This window comes from Eptatretus burgeri, chromosome 6, assembly GCF_056783735.1.
Source record: "Eptatretus burgeri isolate ZD-2024b chromosome 6, Ebu_testis_v1, whole genome shotgun sequence".
Classification (NCBI taxonomy): Eukaryota; Metazoa; Chordata; class Myxini; order Myxiniformes; family Myxinidae; genus Eptatretus; species Eptatretus burgeri.
The window spans coordinates 77,996,585-78,014,887 of NC_140966.1; the positions used below are offsets into that span (position 1 = coordinate 77,996,585).

Here is an 18,303-nt window from a genome sequence, read left to right on the forward strand (position 1 = left end):
CAGACAACAACAACAACGCCAACAGCCACGACCTTTACCTTCACAACTCGCTCCCGCAAACATCGCATCACCACCATTCCAAACGGCACCATGGCCATCGGCCACCGCCGGAAACCCTCCACCACCTTCACCTCCCTCCTTCTACAGCCATTCCCGCACCACCTGTGAGCACCGAGCATCGGGCTGTCCTGGGCTCGTACAAGATACGCGCCGAGCCGCGAGTGCAAATAGCAGCCTTTCCGAGGAGAATTCGGATCAGGAATGCTACACGCGCACTTCTGATCCGTCCAATTAGCAAGTGCGGGCGGCTTGGCCCCGCCTCCAGGAGCGTCTGTCTGGAATCGAGATATGCAAATTCTAGGATCTGTGGAGATTCACGCCCCTTTTCCTCCGTCCAATCGGCGAGCGTGGCTCCGCCCTCGAGGAGATCCTGATCCGGAAATTTGCATATTGTTTTCTCCTGCAGGCGTATAAAACGGCGAGCGTGAGGCGAATGAGAGGAGTTGTTGCGCAGAGAGTGAGTTTTTGGTTGGAGTTGTTGCGGGGCAGTCAAGTCGGGTTGGAGAGCGGAGTGGAGTCGGGAGGCGAAGGCGTCAAGGTGGTTTTCTGCAGTCGGCTGAGAATTGGGGGAAGAGTTCAAGGAGCTCGGGTCCGAAGCAGGGAAGACTGCGGTCGGCGACGAGGTCGCGGTGGGATCGCTCGTCACGGGACCCAAGCCAGCCAACCATTCTCCTTCCCCCAGGGCATCAACAATTCCCCCCCCCCTTTTCCCCCCGCACTGAGATAGTGCGAAAAGGGGGCCCCGTTCCCACCCCACTCCAAGCGGTGCCAACAAAACCCGCGAAGGAGCACGAAGTCGGGGCACCGCCGCGCAGCCACATTTGCGGCTCATCACGAGGACGCGGGTAGGACCCCCCCCGGTCTCGCGGGCCTGACCGCTCCTTCAGGTCCCGCGCACACATTGGCCTACGGGCCCGTCTGCCCCCTTGCCTATGAGGGTGGCTTGTTTCCTTTGCTTTTGAGGAAATGTGTGTCGGCGCCAGTCTGGTGAAGTAAAACTGTTTAAGTGTTTCCGTGTGTCGGTCTTAGTCGGTAGTTTCTCTGCGTCATTGTTTCTTTTGTTGCATTTGATATATGTGCATTCTGTTTGGCTGTATATGTGTGCTCTCCGTGTGCCGCGGAATAATGTGAATTATGTTGAACTGTTTTCCCGTTTCGCTTCGTCTTTTCTTTAATTGAATCTCCATCTTGCTTCACGTAACGGGTTCGTCGTGGGCTTAATACGCCCGATAATTAATCGGAACCGTCGAGGCCGACGATAACACCGCTCGGTTATCCCGATAGCACGGAACGGATCGCTTAAGCGGCCCGTGTCCGGAGTCGACCTGCGGCGAGGTGCGATCGCCCGGTCTACCATCCGCGTGGGTACTTAGGTAGGTCGAGTTTGGCAAACAACTCTATCCCACGCGGGTGGCCGATTGGCACGATCGTGGTGAGGCCGAAAGGCCCACCCGTGACTAGCTCTCGGCGTTAGTCCGAGAGGGTCACGACAGAATTGTCCATCCGGTGGGCAACGTGCCGCGATTCGAGTCACATGGCCGTTCGCACGCCGGCGGGCGCGAATTCGCAACACTGGTGTCAGGAGTGGGATACAAACCCATCCCCTCCTCGCAACACTGGTGTCAGAGAGCGGGAAAACAAACTCTCCTGTCTCCAAGCTAAATTCACGGGAATCGGTCCAGGGGTGAGAGGAGCGACCCCCGATTCCCTCCAAATTACGAGCGATTAAAATTAACCCCTTACGAGAAATAAGATGGAGTATCAAGGCGAGCGGGAGCCGGGGGTAGATATGGACTTAGAATGTGTAGAATCCATGGTCCAGGATGAATTCCCCAAGCAGGAAATGCTTATGGTTCAGGACGAACTCCCCCAACTGAACCCAGAGCCCGAAATAGGTGCGGCGGCGGCCACGGTGTATGACACCTCCCCTCCCCCTCTCCACCAAAACCCCCCGATCCTCGCCGAGTCGGCTCAGCCGAGTGCACTCGACATGGCCCAGCTATTCACCATGCTGAAAAACGAGATGGATACAAATGCGCAAGGAATGAAGGAAGAAATGAAAAAACTAAGACGCAGAAGACGGGTAAGACGCAGAACATGGGCCGAAGCCTGCAGGCGGGCATGAAGGCAATAACCGGGGAGCTCAAAATGGCGACGCCACGTGTGGGAGCGAACGAGCTGGGAGGGGGTGCAACGGCTGTCAGGCCCGCGGTGAAGGCGGGTGAGGGCAGGGTAATTCGGGAGACGTGTTGGACGAGGGTAGTGACAGAGAGAGCAACAGTGACGGTGACACGAGGTGAAAGGAATTGGGAGGGAGAGAAAAGAACAATTAAGACAGAAAGCAAGGATGAGGTACGCGGAGATCGTGAAAGAGCAAGGAGTGAAACAGAGGGGAGGACGGGAGCAACTTAAGGAGAAAGCAAGGTTGACCTACGTAAAGATAAGGGAAAGACGCCAGAAAGAAGCAGAGACTAATAGACACGAGGGGACAACAGAAATTAATAAATGTACAGAGACACGGGAGATGGGAACGATAGAAGGAAGATGACACGATGAAGACGGGGTTAGTGACGAGCACACACACACACAGAGTTAGTGGAGGACGATGAGGGGGAGCTGGCGGACTGTTTCGTGACCCGGTGCAAGCAGTTGGATTGCCTCCTTCGGGAACGGAGGGAGCCGCTATGCCCCCTTGAAGTGACTCACGACCAGGTGGGTTCGGTCGTGCTTTGCGAGGTTGAGGGGACGGGTGCTGTGGACAGATGCACGCCGAGCTTGGGGGGTATAGAGGCCCCGGAACCCCTTGTGGGGACACGAATCCCCAGTGTGGTTGTCCCGGTGTGTTTGGTGCAAGGTGTGAGTGCGTCCCCATGTATGGAAGCGGCCCCGTGTGTGAGTGGTGTGGTGGCAAGTGTGCCGAGATGCGTGCTTCCCAGCGCGCCGTGTGTGAGTGAAACACCGCGGGTGAGTGCCTCCGCGTGTGTGAGTAAGGCACGGTGCGTGAGTGAGCGGCCGAGTGTGAGAGACAGCGTGTGCAAGGTCGCTGTGTGTGAGGGAGATGACGGTGGGCAGCGTGAGCATGCAGCCGCGTCTCCCGGTGTGAATGTGATGGAGTGGTGTGTGAGTGTCTTGACACGCAGGTGTGCGTGGTTGGAATGGCGACGAAGACGGCGACAGAGGGACAAAAGCCGAGTGGCGGCTGTAGTTGGATTGGAAACCGCGCCGGGTCCACCCAGCAGCGAGCGCGAGGTCGGGGCCGTGCAACGCACGAGGCCGCCACGTGCTCGCTTGCAGGAGTGAAACCCGGTCCGGAAGCACACGCGGTGAATTTGCCGATCCCGCGGACGGACAACGTTTAGGCAGGATAACGGATTTGGACCGGACGGGTTCTCCACGTGGGCGTGTGTGTTAAGCTCCAACGGGCAGAGCACATGTGTTCGCATGGGGAACCCCTCGAGACGTGGGGCTTGTGTTTTTTTTTTTAATGCGCCGGGTGACGTCATGGCTGGGTGTGTGATAGGAATCCGGCAGGAGGGTGAATCCCTGCCGGATGGTACCGTCCAAGAGGGACGAGGGACGAGAACAGCTGCCATGACGTCACGCCACACGTGCACGGCTGTGAATGGCCGCGCTGGTGCGCAGGTTGCGAGTTACCGCGCTGGTGCTGCGCATGTGAAAAAAAAAAAACAGCAAGCCTCGCTTTCGAGTGAACAGGATTCCTGGGCAAGGGGTGGATGATCCCCTTGGCCTGGGCACAGGATGGAACTAGTTAGGGGGAAGGGTTAGCTTAGCTTGACCGGCTTCATGGGGCAGGGGTAAGTCCTCATGGGGCCCGTGGAATGGATTAGGTGGAGGGATTGTTGGTTGAGATTTAGGTTGGGAAAGTGATTTTTGGATTTGAGGACAGAGACAGACTTTGAATGTGTAGTGGGGACGTAGATTAGCTACGTAGATTAAAAGGAACGTGCTGTAGTGTAAGGGATGACGTGGGAGCACGAGTTAGTTCGGGGAGGTAGTTAGAAGGATGGCAGAGTTCAGCGGTGTGTGTGTGTGTTGAAGAGTTGTGTTGGTGAGTACATGTTGAGTGAGTGAGGCCAGCGGGTCTGTGTGAGTGGAGCGAATGGGGAATGCATAGTGCGATGAGTGATTGGGGGGAGGAGTGACTCCCGCCCAAGGGACCCCGGGGTTAGTGTAGAGTGAGTTAGCTGGGTTAGTTATATTGACAAAATGGAAGTCGTTTTGCTGTTGGTGGGAGTGTAGGCTCGAAACCCGTTTGGAGGGGTGCAGGAGCCCTGTTGACGGGCTGGGAGCGTGGCTGCAAAAGGTGAGTATCGCTGAGTGGGTACCCCGGGCACCAGGCTAGTCGGCCGTAGTAGGCCAAGGGCCCATGGGGGGCCGGGATAGCGTAGTGGGCACGGGTGCGCCCGCATGGTGCGGGGGCCCGGGGCGCCATTAGCCGCGTGGGCAGTGTTGTGGGCACGGGTGACCCTTGGAAAGGGGCCCGGGAAGCCAGCCTGCCACGTGTGCGTTTCAGGGGAGTTGCCATGGGGGGCACTCCCCGGTGTTTAGGGAGCTGGTAGGCTCGGAGGCAGTGTCGTGCCCGGGGATGCCATAGCTGGAGAATTGGCAGAGGGTCTTGCCTGCCAAGGGGAGCCACGCGTCCCAGCCATGGGACCGCGTGAGGGCATGGAAAGAAAATTGGGGGGCGAGGCCCGAAATTTGAGAGGACACCAACACAGGCGACGGGAATCTGGGTTTTTAGAACCAATAGCTTAAGCGAGAGGCGCTTGTTGAAAGCCCCGGGGTAGCCCGCGAAACCCGCGAAGGAGCACGAAGTCGGGGCAGTGCTGCGCAGCCACATTTGCGGCTCATCACGAGGACGCGGGTAGTACCCCCTCCCCCCCCCGGTCTCGCGGGCCTGACCGCTCCTTCAGGTCCCGCGCACACATTGGCCTACGGGCCCGTCTGCCCCCTTGCCTATGAGGGAGGCTTGTTTCCTTTGCTTTTGAGCAAATGTGTGTCGGCGCCAGTCTGGTGAAGTAAAACTGTTTAAGTGTTGCCGTGTGTCGGTCTTCGTCGGTAGTATCTCTGCGTCATTGTTTCTTTTGTTGCATTTGATATATGTGCATTCTGTTTGGCTGTATATGTGTGCTCTCCGTGTGCCGCGGAATAAATGTGTATTATGTTGAACTGTTTCCCGTTTCGCTCCGTCTTTTCTTTAATTGAATCTCCATCTTGCTTCACATAACGGGTTCGTCGTGGGCTTAATTACGCCCAATAATTAATCGGAACCGTCGAGGCCGACGATAACACCGCTCAGTTATCCCGATAGAATGGAACGGATCGCTTAAGCAGCCCGTGTCCGGAGTCGACCTGCGGCGAGGTGCGATCGCCCGGTCTACCATCCGCGTGGGTACTTAGGTAGGTCGAGTTTGGCGAACAACCCTATCCCACGCGGGTGGCCGATTGGCACGATCGTGGTGAGGCCGAAAGGCCCACCCGTGACTAGCTCCCGGCGTTAGTCCGAGAGGGTCATGAGAGAATTGTCCGTCCGGTGGGCGACGTGCCGCGATTCGAGTCACGTGGCCGTTCGCACGCCGGCGGGCGCGAATTCGCAACAATATAGAAACAGATGTTTGGTACTACAGAACTTTAATATTGACACAAACAAACACGACATAATAGTGACCAAAGCTTTTTGTGCTGCACTCTTCAGGGTAAAAATCGCAGCAAGTGAAGAAGGAAGTGAAGGCGTGTGCTTTATACGCAGGTCTCAATAAGGTAGACGCTGATTGGTTCAACCGTAATGACATCACGGTTAATCCGAACGCCCATTTGTCGGCTCATCATCTTCACCTCGAGCTCCCATTGGCTGGAGCAGAGTTTGCCACCACATCCTGGAGAGAGGGGGGATGGGTTTCCCCTCAGATCCATTCACCATTTTTTACTGTACTTCCCTTGATCTTTCCATGGAGAGAGAGAGAGAGAGAGAGAGAGAGAGAGAGAGAGAGAGAGAGAGAGAGAGAGAGAGAGAGAGAGAGAGAGAGAGAGAGAGAGAGAGAGAGAGAGAGAGAGAGAGAGAGAGAGAGAGAGAGAGAGAGAGAGAGAGAGAGAGAGAGAGAGAGAGAGAGAGAGAGAGAGAGAGAGAGAGAGAGAGAGAGAGAGAGAGAGAGAGAGAGAGAGAGAGAGAGAGAGAGAGAGAGAGAGAGAGAGAGAGAGAGAGAGAGAGAGAGAGAGAGAGAGAGAGAGAGAGAGAGAGAGAGAGAGAGAGAGAGAGAGAGAGAGAGAGAGAGAGAGAGAGAGAGACACAGAGATCGTACAAATTCCTTTTGACGACATAGTATTGAATCGGTGGTAAGGATGAAGGTTGCTTACAACATACATAAATGAAACGAGCTCTGACCTCAGCTCTGTATCCTGAACATATCTGCATTGTACTGGTCTGCACAGATAGGGTTGGCAACCAGGTGCTGTGTAATGGAGGATGAAGCAGGTACAGTGGCCGGTGGTTGCTGGATATGTCTACATGCTCACACTGGTTGTGTTCTCACCCTCACAATCTTTCTTCGAATCGCCAAAGGGAGGTGTTGTTTGATTCGATCAGCCAATTTGAGTGTTGTGTGGTCCACGTACCAAGCTTCACATCGGCACTTAAACTCAGAAATAACATTGCTGGTTTGTGAGCTGGGTAGCACATCCTTGTTAACTGACGTCAGCAAACGGCGAGAAGTAAAGATTACTCAGGGTTGCGCAGCCAGAAACGTGTTGGACACAATATGTTTGATTTGTACTTCGTGCCTTCGTGATGATTGCCCTTTCCAGGGCATCCTGATATAGACTGGACATTTATTTTGTCCGGACCAATCTTCCGATCTTTTGTCATGTTTCGAAACTTGTAGATGTTTCTCTTAACTATATGCTCAGGATAATAATTCTCACCGGGTATATTGATGATTTTGTCAATTTCAGCAGGAAGATTACAAGGTGAACAAATCCTCTGTGCTCTGTTAACCAAGATATTGATCAAGGCAATAGTGTTTCTCGTGGAGCTGTAGGAATCCCAGCGAGTCTACTGCCCTGTGAAAATCGGCTTCCGGTAGACGGATGTTGTGAAACCAAGGTTGGATCTATCAACCAAGACGTCCAAAAACGGGAATGTGTTTGACGATTCCAGCTCCGTGGTAAATTTCAGCGCTGGATGGAGAGTGTTGAGCCATGCCTGGAAATTGTCACATGCCTTCCGAGACTCAAACAAGGCAAAAATGTCATCAACATACCGATAGTATACGATGGGGGAATCGAACACAGGGTTTTTTACCCTGAAGAGTGCAGCACGAAAAGCTTCGGTCACTATTATGTCGTGTTTGTGTGTATATATATATATATATATATATATATATATATATATATATATATATATATATATATATATATATATATATATATATGTTATACATACATACGAGATCCGTCTAAAAAGTAACGGGACTGACTGCACAGAAATTTTATTCCAAAAAATAGATTGAAATCACAGCTTGTCCCCTTCAAAATAGTTTCCCTCCAGTTTCACACACTTGTCCCATCCTCTTCTTCCACGCTTCAATGCACCCCCAGAAGGCTTCTTCTGGAATCTTCTGGAGCTCTGTCGTCATGGCCTTTTTGATGGCCTCCACATCAGGAAATCGGGTCCTCTTGATCACCCCCTTGAGCTTGGGGATGAGCAAAAGATCACAAGGGGCCAAGTCTGGCGAATACGGGGGTTGCTCCAGAGTTGGCACGTTCCTCTCAGCTAGAAACTGTCGGACGCTCAGGGCACTGTGAGCAGGGGCATTGTCATGGTGGAGCACCAGGCGTTGTTCTCCCACAGATCCCTTCTCTTGTCCCGGACTAATCTCATGAAGCGCCGGAGGATCTTCTTGTACACGTATTGATTCACTGTTTGATCCTGTGGTGGAAACTCAAAGTGGACGATGCCCTTGATGTCAAAAAACGCAATGAGCATCACCTTGACCTTCGACTTCGACATCCTTGCTTTCTTTGGTGTTGGTGACGCCGGACTTTTCCACTGACGACTCCGCTGTTTGGTCTCAGGATCATATTCAAATATCCACGATTCATCGCCAGTAATGACTCTCCCGAGCAGGTCTGGATTGTCCTCAAGGCACTCGATAATGTCTTGACAGACAGTCAACCATCACCAATCACATATATTGCTGGAATGTTGTGAAAAACTGTGACGCAACCCGTTCATTCAAGTTGTGTAAGTGGAACACACAGCAGGCTCAGTCCCATCACTTTTAAGACGGATCTCGTGTGTATATGTATATATATATATATATATATATATATATATATATATATATATATATATATATATATATATATATATATTTATATATATATATATATATATATATATATTTATATATATATCTCTCTCTTCTTCTTCTTCTTCTTTCGGCTGCTCCCGTGAGGGGTCGCCACAGCGGATCATCCGTATGATCCGAATAGTGATTTGGCACATGTTTTACGCCGGATGCCCTTCCTGACGCAACCCTTCCTATATAGGATGTATATAGGATATATATATATATATATATATAGGATATATATATATATAGGATATATATATAGGATATATATATATGTATAGGATATATATATATATATATATATATATATATATATATATATATATATATATATATATATATGTATAGGATATATATATATATATATATATGTATAGGATATATATATATATATATATATATATATATAGGATATATATATATATATATATATATATATATATATATATATATATATATATATATATATGTATAGGATATATATATATATATATATATATATATATATAGGATATATATATATATATATATATAGGATATATATATATATATATAGGATATATATATATATATATATATATATATATATATATATATATATATATATATATATAGGATATATATATATAGGATATATATATATATATATATATATATATATATATATATATAGGATATATATATATATATATATATATATAGGATATATATATATATAGGATATATATATATATATAGGATATATATATATATAGGATATATATATATATATATATATATATATTGTGGTGAATTGACGTGAATTGAGGGACATGACGCGGGATCACATGTTGTGCGTCTCGCGTATAAGGGGAGGTCTCTGCGGCACGAGTGATTGTCCCCGGGGCATTGCTATTGACATCGGCTGTTCACTTGATGCTCGTTAACTGAAGGTGCTCATTGACTGGTGAGAATGGAGATTATATCGAACTCCGTGCTTACGCGGATTGTCTGCAATGATTAACTGCACATGTATACGTTACTGCTTATGTACTCCTAGCTGAACCTGTATTCCCCGGTGTGCCCACAGAAGCGGCTCCAATCAAATGGAATAAAGCCTAAACTCTGAAGGTTCATCTCTCGCTCTCATTTCAATTTATTCCATTTGATTTTCTCGGCTCTCTCAACCAAAGATGGACAAGATCTACAAACCAGAGAGGTTCGACGCAGACCCAAACGCGACTGACGCAGAAATGAAATGGTCACATTGGTTCTGTTCCTTCTCACACTATCTGACCATCATCGAGGAGGGAGCTGACAAATTTGCCGCTCTCGTGAATCATGTCTCGCCCAGCGTGTACAGGCTCTTCTCGGGGTGCGACACTTACGAAGCAGCGACCGAGGTGCTGCAAGCGCTCTACGTGAAGCCCAAGAACGAGGTATACATACGACATCTTCTCAACACACGCAAGCAAGCAGCCGGGGAGACAATCGATCAGTTCCTGCAAGCTCTGAATCAGCTGGGAAAAGACGGCAGCTTCCGGGCGGTAAGCGCCGAGGAACACCGAAAGGAAGCCACATGGGAGGCATTCATCCAAGGACTCAGATCAGCCCACATACGGCAACGCTTACTAGAGAAAGCGCAACCCACTCTTGACAAGGTAGTCGATCAGGCACGAGCGATGGATACGGCTCAGCAGCAATCTGAGTCATTTGGGACACCGATGCTGCTCATGAACGCTGCTACGATGGGAACCCAAGGAACCCCACTGGCACAGACACAGCCTGACACAGGGGATGGAGAAACACCCGAGGAGCCGGATACCCAGACCTCGTCAAACTCCTCAGCAACTGCTCCGGTTGGTAAATGCTTCTTTTGTGGGTACAAAAGGCATCCTCGTCAAAAATGTCCCGCCAGAGATGCCACATGCATGAATTGCGACAAGAAAGGGCATTATGCCAGGGTATGTAAATCTACTCTAAGGAGAAATAAACCCACTTCTGCGGCTCTCTACTCGCAAAATAAATTGACTGCAGCCTCCCCGGGGAATCTATCCAAGGCTATCATCAACGTACGAATTAACGGGCATATGGCTGAGGCACTGATTGATACCGGTAGCTCTGAAAGTTTCGTCAACAGCTCGCTAGTGAAGGGCAGGAAATGGGTAATCCACCCCACTGACAATACGGTATGCATGGCCGCCACCTCACTACAATCCCGCGTACGAGGGTACTGCAATGTTGAATTGGACGTAAAAGGGTACACGCATCGGGATGTAAAGGTACTGGTGCTTCGTGATTTGTGCGCAGACGTAATTCTGGGTCATAATGTCCTCAAGCAGCACACGAGCGTCGAAATACCCTTTGGAGGAAGCAAGCCTCGTCTAATTTTAAATGCGTTGACCACCGCGGGGGTGACGTCCCCCCAGCTGTTCGCTAACTTGTCGCCGGTCTGCAAACCGATAGCGATCAAATCGCGGCGATATACCACTGCTGACATGAATTTCATCACTTCGGAAACCAAGCGATTACTGGAGGAGGGAATTATAGAACCGAGCGATTCGCCATGGCGCGCACAGGTGTTAGTAACCAGCAGTCAGAACCATAAGAAACGAATGGTTGTCGATTATTCCCAAACGGTCAATCGCTTCACCCAACTCGACGCCTACCCCCTGCCGCGCATAGATGAGATGGTCGAACGCGTGGCCAATTATAAGGTATTCAGTATCATCGACTTGCGAAGCGCCTATCATCAAATTCCCATCCGAGAGGAAGACAAACCTTACACTGCATTCCAGGCAGGGCGGCGCCTCTACCAGTTCAGAAGGATACCATTCGGTGTCACGAATGGAGTAGCTTGCTTCCAACGGGTTATGGACGACATCATCTCAGATGAAAACCTCAAAGACACTTTTGTTTACGTGGATAATGTCACAGTGTGCGGTAGGGATCAGAGGGAACATGATAGGAATCTGGACAGATTCTTGAGCATTGCTAGAAAATATAATCTGACTCTCAACTACGAGAAATGCGTATTCTCGGCAAGGTCAATTGACCTTCTCGGCTACACAATAGCCGACGGCACAATTAAGCCTGATCCTGAGCGATTGCGCCCACTCCGTGAGCTTCCACCACCTCAGGACTTGCAGACAATGCGCCGGGTGATCGGGATGTTCGCTTACTATGCGAGATGGATTTCGCAATACTCCGAGAAAATACATCCCCTAGTGCATTGCAAAAACTTTCCACCAGATGCCGCTGTTGTAAGAGCTTTCCACAATCTCAAGGATGATATCAGTAAGTCCGTGGTTTTATCGATCGACAGCTCGGTGCCCTTCGTGGTGGAGACCGATGCTTCAAATCACGCCATAGCTGCTACACTTAATCAGTCTGGGCGGCCGGTCGCGTTCTTCTCGAGAACTCTCTCTAGAAGCGAGCAGAGACACTCAGCGATAGAGAAGGAAGCGTACGCCATCGTTGAAGCGCTGCGGAAATGGAGACATTATTTACTGGGAAACCACTTCACGCTCGTTACGGACCAACGATCCGTGGCATTCATGTTTGATGGGAAAAATAACGGGAAAATTAAGAATGAAAAAATTATGAGATGGCGGATAGACCTAGCTTGCTACAGATACGACATTGTTTACCGGCCCGGGAAAGAAAACCCTGCTGCAGATACCTTCTCCCGGGTCTACAGTTCGGCAACAATCAGTCAGGCTTTGCAAGACCTCCATGTGTCTCTGTGCCACCCAGGGGTAACCAGGATGGCACATTTAAATCTTACGCAGACAAAATCTTCCCTATTCTGTTGAAGATATTAAACAAATGAATGCTTCATGCCCTGTTTGTGCTGAACTAAAACCCAGATTCTATGGCGCGGCATCTGGCAGACTGATCAAGGCCACTTCCCCTTCGAGAGACTAAACATCGACTTCAAAGGGCCCCTGCCGACCGAAACAGACAACAGATACATATTCACCGTTGTTGATGAATATTCAAGGTTCCCTTTCGCGTTTCCGTGCTCGGATATGACCTCGGGCACTGTCGTAAAATGTCTCTCTGACCTCTTCGCTATGTTTGGGAGACCTTCGTACATACATTCAGACAGAGGGCCGTGTTTCATGTCGGCCGGGCTAAAACAATTCCTATTAGAGCACGGCATAGCAACTAATCGAACGACGGGTTACAACCCACAGGGAAACGGGCAGGTGGAACGGTATAATGGAGTTATTTGGAAAGCCGTAACTCTGGCGCTGAAATCGAGAGGACTGGGCCCCGAGCGATGGGAGGTTACTCTTCCCGACGCTCTGAATTCCATACGCTCTTTGCTCTGCACGTCCACAAATGCCACTCCTCACGAACGTATGTTTACTCACCAACGACGTTATGTTGACGGTCAAACGGTGCCCAACTGGCTGACCCATCCCGGTACAGTGTTCATGAAACGCCCGGTACGACAAAGCAAGAATGAACCCCTGGTGGAGGGGGTCGAACTCATTGACACTAATCTAGAGTATGCTCATGTCAGGCTCCCGGATGGCAGGGAGACCACTGTGTCGGTTCGCCATCTGGCTCCCTCAGGTACTCCTCCCGCCGGTACACCACCTTCTGGCACTCCTCCTTCTGACATTTCCCCCCCAGGAACTCTGCCAGGCGACGGGGCTGCCGCGTTCCACCCGAGAGCGATCGAGGAGTCATCCCCGGCACAAGTCGAGGCTCGCCAAGAGGATCGGGAGTCTCCCTCAAGTGAAACTGCCGTTTACTCCCGGAGAGGTCGACGAATAAGGCCCCCTCGACGACTCAATCTGTAAAGGGGATTATCGGCATTCTCGCTGCTCATGCTCCTATATGCCCATTATATCATATATCGATGCTCATTTCCATGCTCCTACAACTCAAAATAATCACTGCTTGGCATGTATGCTTCTGTAGATCTATTAGTCCGCGTTGCTTGAAATGTATACTCCTATAGTGCTAAAGCAATCATGGTATGTAAGATGGGCCCCTAGTTACATTTTAAAGGTGGGGAGAATGTGGTGAATTGACGTGAATTGAGGGACATGACGCGGGATCACATGTTGTGCGTCTCGCGTATAAGGGGAGGTCTCTGCGGCACGAGTGATTGTCCCCGGGGCATTGCTATTGACATCGGCTGTTCACTTGATGCTCGTTAACTGAAGGTGCTCATTGACTGGTGAGAATGGAGATTATATCGAACTCCGTGCTTACGCGGATTGTCTGCAATGATTAACTGCACATGTATACGTTACTGCTTATGTACTCCTAGCTGAACCTGTATTCCCCGGTGTGCCCACAGAAGCGGCTCCAATCAAATGGAATAAAGCCTAAACTCTGAAGGTTCATCTCTCGCTCTCATTTCATATATATATATATAGGATATATAGGATATATATATATATAGGATATATATATATATATATATAGGATATATAGGATATATATATATATAGGATATATATAGGATATATATATATATATATATATATATATATATAGGATATATATATATATATATATATATATATATATATATATATATATATATAGGATATATATATATATATATATATATATATATATATATATATATATAGGATATATATAGGATATATATATAGGATATATATATATATATATATATATATATATATATATATATATATATATATATATATATATATATATATATATATATATATATATATATATATATATATAGGATATATATATATATATATATATATAGGATATATATATATATATATATATATATATATAGGATATATATATATATATATAGGATATATATATATATATATAGGATATATATATATATATATATATATATAGATATATATATATATATAGGATATATATATATATATATATATATATATATAGGATATATATATATATATATATATATATATATATATATATATATATATAGGATATATATATATATATATATATATATATATATATAGGATATATATATATATATAGGATATATATATATATATAGGATATATATATATATATATATAGGATATATATATATATATATATATAGGATATATATATATATATATAGGATATATATATATATATATATATAGGATATATATATATATATATAGGATATATATATATATATATAGGATATATATATATATATATATATATGTAGGATATATATATATATATATATATAGGATATATATATATATATATATATATATATATATATATATATATATATATATATATATATATATATATATATATATATATATATATATATATATATATATATATATATATATATATATATATATATATATATATATATATATATATATAGGATATATATATATATATATATATATATATATATATATATATATATATATATATATATATATATATATATATATATATATATATATATATATATATATATAGGATATATATATATAGGATATATATATATATATATATATATATATATATATATAGGATATATATATATATATATAGGATATATATATATATATATATATATATATATATATATATATATATATATATATATATATATATATATAGGATATATATATATATATATATATATATATATATATATATATATATATATATATATATATAGGATATATATATATATATATATATATATATATATATATATATATATATATATATATATATATATATATATATATATATAGGATATATATATATATATATATATATATATATATATATATATAGGATATATATATATATATAGGATATATATAGGATATATATATATATATATATATATATAGGATATATATAGGATATATATATATATATATATATATATATATATATATATATATATATATATATATATATATATATATATAGGATATATATATATATATATATATATATATATATATATATATATATATATATATATATATATATATATAGGATATATATATATATATATATATATATATATATATATATATATATATATATATATATATATATATATATATATATATATATATATATATATATATATATATATATATATATATATATATATATATATATATATATATATATATATATATATTTATATATAGGATATTTATATATAGGATATTTATATATAGGATATATATATATATATAGGATATTTATATATAGGATATATATATATAGGATATATATATATAGGATATATATAGGATATATATAGGATATATATAGGATATATATAGGATATATATAGGATATATATAGGATATATATATATATATATATATAGATATATATATATATATATATATATATATATATATATATATATATATATATATATATATCTTCTTCTTCCTCTTTCAGCTTGCTCCCGTTAGGGGTCGCCACAGCGGACCAACTGTCTCCATTTCGCTCTATCCTCCACATCTTCCATTGACACGCCAACCACCCGCATGTCCGCCCTCACCGCATCCATGAACCTCTTCTTTGGCCTTCCTCTTCTCCTCCTGCCTGGCGGCTCCATCTTCAACATCCTTCTCCCGATATACTCCGTTTCCCTCCTGTGCACATGTCCAAACCATCTCAATCTCGCCTCTCTCACTTTGTCTCCAAACCGTCCTACCTGCGCTGTCCCTCTAATACACTCATTTCTTATCCTATCCATCCTCGTCACTCCCAACGAGAATCGCAGCATCTTTAACTCTGCCACCTCCAGCTCTGCTTCCTGTCTTTTTGTTAGCGCCACCGCCTCCAAACCATACAACATAGCTGGTCTCACTACCGTCTTGTATACTTTCCCCTTCACTCTTGCAGCTACCCTTCTGTCACAAATCACTCCTGCAACTCTTCTCCACCCACTCCATCCTGCCTGCACTCTCTTTTTCACTTCTCTCCCACACTCTCCGTTACTTTGGACAGTTGATCCCAAGTATTTAAACCAATCCACCTTCCCCACCTCAACTCCTTGCAACTGCACCATACCACCACCCTCCCTCTCATTTACGCACATGTACTCCGTCTTACTCCTACTGACTAACATTCCCCTTCTCTCCAGTGCGTACCTCCACCTCTCAAGGCTCGATTCAGCCTGCTCCCTACTCTCCCTACAGATCATGATGTCATCCGCGAACATCATGGTCCATGGAGACTCCAGTCTGATCTCGTCCGTCAACCTGTCCATCACCATTGCAAACAGGAAAGGGCTCAGAGTCGATCCTTGGTGCAATCCCACTTTAACCTTAAACCGGTCCGTCATTCCGACCGCACACCTCACCGCTGTCACACTGTCCTCATACATATCCTGCACGATCCTCACATACTTCTCCAACACTCCCGACTTCCTCATACAATACCACAACTCCTCTCTTGGCACCCTCTCATAAGCTTTCTCTAAATCCACAAACACACAATGTAACTCTTTCTGGCCTTCCCTATACTTCTCCATCAACATTCTCAAAGCAAACATCGCATCAGTGGTGCTCTTTCCTGGCATAAACCCATATTGCTGCTCACAGATCATCACCTCTCCTCTCAACCGAGCTTCCACTACTCTTTCCCACAACTTCATGGTGTGGCTTAACAACTTTATCCCTCTGTAATTTCCACAGCTCTGCACATCACCCTTATTCTTGAAAATTGGAACCAGTACACTTAATCTCCACTCCTCCGGCATCCTCTCACTTTCCAAGACTTTATTAAACAATCTTGTTAACAACCCCACTGCCATCTCTCCTAAGCACTTCCATGCCTCCACTGGTATACCATCTGGGCCAACCGCCTTTCCACTTTTCATCTTCTTCATAGCAGTCCTCACTTCATCCTTACTGATCCACCCCACTTCCAGATTCACTATCTCCACCTCTTCCAACCTTCTCTCTCTCATTTTCTTCATTCATCAGCTCCTCAAAGTACTCCATCCACCTTCTCAACACACTCTCCTCGCTCGTCAGCACATTCCCATTTGCGTCCTTTATCACCCTAACCTGCAGCACATCCTTCCCAGCTCGGTCCCTCTGTCTTGCCAATCGGTATAAATCCTTTTCCCCTTCTTTTGTATCCAACTTCTCATACAGCTCGTCATATGCCTTTTCCTTGGCCTTAGCCACCTCTCTTTTTGCTTTTCGACGCCACTCCTTATACTCCTGCCGACTTTCTTCATCTCTCTGACTATCCCACTTCTTTTTCGCCAACCCCTTCTTCCTTATACTTTCCTGTACTTCCTCATTCCACCACCAAGTCTCCTTATCTTCCTTCCTCTGTCCAGATGTCACACCAAGTACCTTCCTCGCAATCTCCCTCACAACTTCTGCTGTCGTTGCCCAATCATCCCACCCATCTTTACCACCATCCAATGCTTGTCTCACCTCCTCCCTAAATTTCACGCAACAGTCTTCCTCCTTCAGCTTCCACCATCTGGTCCTTGGTTCAGCCCTCACTCTCTTCCTCAACCTCACCTCTAAAGTCATCCTACAGACCACCAATCGATGCTGTCGAGCTACACTCTCCCCTGCCACAACCTTACAGTCACTAATCTCTTTCAGGTTGCATGTCCAACTTAAGATGTAATCCACCTGTGTGCACTTTCCTCCACTCTTGTATGTCACCCTGTGTTCCTCCTTATTCTTGAAATACGTGTTTACCACTGCCATTTCCATTCTTTTTGCAAACTCTACCACCATTTGCCCTTCCACATTTCTCTTGTTGAGACCGTACCTCCCCATCACCTCCTCATCCTCTTTATTCCCTTCCCCAACATGTCCATTGAAATCTGCTCCAATCACCACTCTTTCATCCTTGGATACACTCT

General features: G+C 44.9%; 1 protein-coding gene across 9 annotated transcripts in view; it reads right to left on the bottom strand.

Annotated features, from left to right (window-relative positions):
* LOC147025128 (mesoderm induction early response protein 1-like) overlaps window positions 1–18,303 on the bottom strand; it is a 212,033-nt gene that overhangs the window by 67,553 nt on the left and 126,177 nt on the right. The window lies entirely within an intron of this gene.